The sequence below is a fragment of the Amphibalanus amphitrite genome, unplaced genomic scaffold (assembly GCF_019059575.1).
Source record: "Amphibalanus amphitrite isolate SeventyFive unplaced genomic scaffold, NRLGWU_Aamphi_draft 000885F_arrow, whole genome shotgun sequence".
Lineage (NCBI taxonomy): Eukaryota > Metazoa > Arthropoda > Thecostraca > Balanomorpha > Balanidae > Amphibalanus > Amphibalanus amphitrite.
Genome location: NW_024882379.1, coordinates 163,648 through 169,110, shown reverse-complemented (window position 1 = coordinate 169,110; position 5,463 = coordinate 163,648). Strand labels below are relative to the sequence as shown.

Below are 5,463 nucleotides of genomic sequence, written 5' to 3'. Positions count from 1 at the left end.
GGTGGCAGTTTTTCGCATGAAGATAGCTTTTAGGATTTACAAAAGTGGACAAAGTTACCCCGGCCGCGCCGGGGTAGGCTGAAAGTTACCCCGGCCACGGCCGGGGTGGCCGGGGCAGGTTCTCCACCCATGGACCTGCTCAAAGATTTAAAGATCACTCACTTTTGACTTTTGACCCAGGGTCTTACAGGGTGATACAGGTGCTTCGAAGCTCGCTTATTCCTAGAAATATTTTAGCTAAGATGTGTATGGCGTATAGTAGAGACGCTGTCAGCAAAAACAGACGGTAAAGTAATGGACATCGAACACCGAGTTAAGTTTTATTTTACCGTACTGTTCGTTTAAATATGATCCAAAGTAAAATATGCGTGCTCTCGAGCGGTGATTGCCGTCGATGAAGAAAGCGATATTAGTGTCGATGATGCTTTATATAAGCCCACATACAACAAATATTCAAAAAATGTATTCACTGATAACCGGAACATTGTAGTTTCATATCGCGTTTGCCAAAAAATACCTACACTCATAAGTAGTGCATAAAAGGTAACACAATAGCCCACACCAACTGAAACGATTCACCAATGCACCAATAACCGTTATTGCTGGTTCAGCGGAATCTCCTTCCAAACATCAACAAAGCTGAGTAGTGCATCGCCGTTTGTACCGTTCACCCTATTTGTGGCGGAGGGGGAGGGGGGGGGGGTCATCAACGCCTCAGGTTTTTCAAGAATCCCTCTGGAACGGCCTAAAGGTAAAATGCTGAAAGTTGCTGACTCTGCTTAAAACTAAACTGGACACATTCCCTAAAAATTTCAAGCTGCTACCTGTAACAGGGGCGGTTTCAGACCATCAGAAATCGGGAGCTCCTATTCGTAAAGTGAGTGTTTTGGGTGAACACCACGATGCTGATGTCAGATCCATTATAGGTACCTAACTGTATGCACCAGTTTTATGAACAGCGACTAAAACCTACCATGTGATAACATATGCAGAATCAAACATAACATGAATCATGTTATCTATGGCAGAGTGGTTGTGCATCATCTTTTGATACGTTTTTCCCATAATAGGCGGATCCAGGTATACAAAAAGAGTTTCATGTATAGGTACATGCACTGTACCATCTGATGAACGCTTTGGTAGTAGTTAGATTGCCCTGGATCGATTGAATTCATTATATTCATGTGGCCTTAGCCGCGGTAAACAGTCAAAAAGTATCTGAAGTTGTCCAGTGGAATCGAATGCCGTTTAAATTGCAAAAATCAGCGGGTTAGATCTCGGATATCAAGGGGGGGCGTAAACAGCCCGGCCCTCCCCTTGCCACTAATATGTAGGGACTAGGGGTAGCCAGGAGCCTGCCACTAATAGGGTTTAAGTTAAACATGCGTATTGCGTACCTACCTATGAAATTGTAGCCGTTTTAGGTACCCTCGGCGAGATTAAACGAATGACACTGTTCAGTATTGATATAAAAAGAAACTACTTTATGATTTAATAATTAGGGCTCTGAAATTAGTAAAATATCCAAACCGGGCGGTCGTTCATCGCCATCGCTGTGGCCTGTGCTTACAAGTTACAAGCACTATCACTCGTTGACCCGAACCGTGCACCCCAGCGCACGCGCATTAACGACGTACATTGCTCCCGAACAGACCCTAGAACCGACCACCGGCGGACACCCGCGGACACAACGGATGTGGGTCGATCACACAATCCACACACCTCCCGGCGCTAACAACAAACACCTGCGTTGGTGGACACTTCAGTCCTGTGAGGTCAGAGGTCAGGATGGTGCAGCAACTATCTCCGCAGCGTCCTCTCAGGCCACAGCTGCTACCCGGGCCAACCTGACCGGTGGTGCCCCCTATGTTCGGCGCCGTGTCCAACTCCAAGGTCTGGCCGAGGTCAATGCCGGGAGGGACGAGTCCACTTTCGGTGAGAGGGGAGGTCACATCGGTGGTGCGGAATGGGCTTGGCAGGGCCTGCGTAGAGACTACCAGAGCCAAGATGAGCATCTGTGAATGAAAAACAAAGGAGAAATTCAGAGGGCTATCACAAACTTACGAGGAGAAGAAAAACAAAAACAAACGCTAAGACGTTTTACGCTATGGGGTGTGCAGTAGGCTACCTGAATACCTATTTTATGAAGAAGCTTCTATTGAGCACCGTTTGACACCAATGAAGTCCAGGCTAACACATTACATACTAAAAGATCACATAGGGTCCTGTGTCACTTCCTCACTCCTATGCTCATATAAGACCAAAGTATGAACTATGAAGGTATGCTGCTATGAAGGCAATGACACCACAAAAAATATTAACCCTGGCCCGTATGGGGGGGGGGGGGTCGAACGAACCCTTCTCGGATTTTCGCGAATAACTCGCGTAAAAAGCAGCCGATCGCAAAGACCATGGGTGTCGATTTCTGCCGAGTTGGGGGTGCCCGAGCGTAGCAAATCCGCCGCCGCCCTAGCGGTGACCTTGACCCGCGCCGCCTGCTGGGGCTCCAAATTCCCAGCCGGCCGAGCTGGCTGGGAATTTGGAGAGCTCGGGCACCCCCAACCCGGCGGAAATCGACACCTATGGCAAAGACCTTTCAGTACCCTCGCATTTATCAATTTTACACCTACCCTGGAAATTTCATGACCCTGACCCAAATGACCTTTGACCTGTGACTTACTTTTCGAGACCATGTTTGGCCGGAATCGCGATTCGGCGTATGTCGGCTCGCATTAGCCGCGCGTTTGCAGTCTTCGTGGTTTCAAGCGTTCAAACATGTGATATGATGTTGCCCCCATGCATTAGGGTGGGTGTCTAGGTCACCTGAAGGTCAGGTCAGGTCATTGACCTTTGATGACCTCGTTCCACTTTTTTGAGTTTTGCATGTTTCTAGGCTAGTTTTGGAGCTGTATTCGATTTAGCACATGAAAACAATATGAACATTTACGAAGTAGTTTTGGTGCCTTCGTAACATGTTACGAAGCTGTCAGAGCCGGTTGACACCTGCTACGAATACCCGGCAGGACCCCTGCTGGTTGACCTGACCTGGCCTGACCCAGCCTGGACTAAATGCATGAACACATCATTTGTGATCAAATCTAACATGACATTCGTGATCAGCACCCCGAAAAACCACAGCAGCCACACTTTACGACGCTCTAACAGGTCCCGACTTTCCCAACTTTTGGGTCATTGACCTGACTTGGAAGGTCAGCGAATGACCTAGGACCTTAAAACTAGGTATCATCGGCTTCCTCTTGTCACGGGCAACACGATCGTTTTTTTTTCCGCGAAGCTCTTGCTCCATGCAGGGGTGAAACGGCAAGGGGTCCAACGGACCCCCCCCCCCTTATACGTTCGCGGCTGGAAAAAAAAACACCAATGTGGGCGAGGGTTAAGTTTCTGTGTAAATTAACTTACAATAAAAAGGCAAAAGCAATTCCAAATACGGCCATTCCTTACCATGTTCACCAGCGGATGGTTGTTGCCGTAACCCTTCGTCATAATGAAACCTTCCGAATGAGCTGCCTGGCTCCACCGTCTGTCCTTCAAAGCTCTGTGGCTCGTCCTGTCAGCTCTGCTCCAGCCAGAGGTTTGAACCCGACACCCGCGCTCCACGAGCGTGGCGTGCTGTGTGGCCGGTCCGTCTGAACAGGCCCTTTTGTTCTACAGACAGCGGGCTCCTGTTGGAACAAAGCCAGCGGGTGTTATGTGGGAAATACCAGCAGAGGCGACTCCAGGGCAGCCGCTGGGGGTGTCGGACAGTGTCGAACACACCCTGGGGTGGTTTGTAAACCACAGTAGACCGCCGCCGCGCTGGGTGGGTGAATGACAGAGAGGTGAGTCACGGCAGAATTCCCGGAGCCGGGGGAACGACATGGCTGGAAAGACACGTGGTTTGAGGTAAATGGTCTGATAATTTGTGGTTGTGGTGTAGGTATGAACGAAGGTCACCTTATGTGATATCATATAATATTGGTAAATATTGCACGGGTTATCCCATTCAATTACATGGCATAAAACTAGTTTCGTAACAACGTTTCGTGACGACATTTGTACATTGAATATTTGGGAAAAGCCACCAAGTATGAGCTGAATGTCTTGCGGCGTTTCGCAATGGTATCTACAAGAAAAACCTGAGAGCGTGCTTTTTTGCCCAGGAACAGGGTTAAAGGGACCCTCCCACCTTCAAAGAAGTTTATGAATTGGCATGAAAGTGATGTCGCTCGGTTCAGAAAGAGCGAAAACGAATATCTACCAAATTTCACCGAAAAATATTGACCAGTTTTCAAGATTAGACTTTTACTTTTGTTTACTTTTTGGGATCTCCGCTGTTCCTAGCGACTTTATTTGGAAGGGAAGCAATAGTTTGGCAGCTGAAAATGTGGCACTTGTTGCGCGCAAAGCAGCATATACCACCGCGTGCTACAAAACGTTTTAGTCAAACATTTAAAAATCGTTAGATATCTGCGCTGACGTCACACATTCAGAGGGGTATTCCTATGCATTATCCCCTCTGAATCAAAATGCTGCAATTTTGAAATTCAATGTTTCCGATTTAACCCTATTCCTGGCGGGCTCCGCCGGGACAAGAAACTGGCGGGGGGGGGGGGGGCGATTCGGCCCCCCTTCAGATCTCAAAAACTACACATCGCAGCGACAAACGGTAAACGGCATCGGATACGCACGGTCAAGATCTACAATTTTTACTAAGGTCATTTTCAGGTCAGGTCAAAGATGACGTCACAGGGGTCGAAAAACTCAAAATGGCGGCGCTAGATATGGAGAGTTTTTCTCGAATAACTTTAGAATTAGTCAAGATAGGAACAAACTAAGGGCAGCATCGTGATCCTCTCGTCAATCCGCATCGAATGATATATATGTTGACCTCGAAAGGTCAAGGTCAAAGGTTGACCTCAGGTCACGTGACCTCGAGGTCATCATGTATATCATTCGATGCGTCTTGACGAGCTGAACACAATGAGACCATCCACGCGTCTGTATCTTGTTCCTGTACGGAGTTATTGGCCAAAAACCTTTGGTGACCTTTGATGACGTCACATGACCTCACAGCTGCCCAACAGCAAAACAGACCTCAAGATAGTGAAGGTTGATCGTATATGAAGTCATGTATGGTATATGGGGCCATTCCGACCCGTTTTAGTGGTAAAAACAGGGAGTTGATTTTTCCCCCATTGACTTATAATGGGGAGGTCGCGAAACTGACCTGACCTTAGGTCACCGATATCAAAATTCCGAGATATACACATTGCACATACTGGTACCCTAACTAAAGCCTGAAGAGAATATCTCAACTCAAATGTAATGTTAAGGTGGGAGGGTCCCTTTAAAAGCCAATTTAAACCTTTGGAGATCATCGTTTGCCCTAAAGGACCTAAGTAGGGGCCGCTGCGACCGGAGTAGGGTTCTCAAATGGCGACACGGGTCCCCAAAAGGCGACTT

The 5,463-nt window shown here is 47.7% G+C and overlaps 1 long non-coding RNA gene across 1 annotated transcript; it reads right to left on the bottom strand.

Annotated features, from left to right (window-relative positions):
- Positions 1-450: 450 nt before the first annotated feature.
- LOC122367646 lies at positions 451-3,680 on the bottom strand. Its single transcript, XR_006254093.1, has 2 exons — positions 3,463-3,680; positions 451-2,015 (listed from the first exon to the last, which is right to left on the bottom strand). It is a non-coding gene; the product is annotated as an uncharacterized LOC122367646 (long non-coding RNA).
- Positions 3,681-5,463: the final 1,783 nt, after the last annotated feature.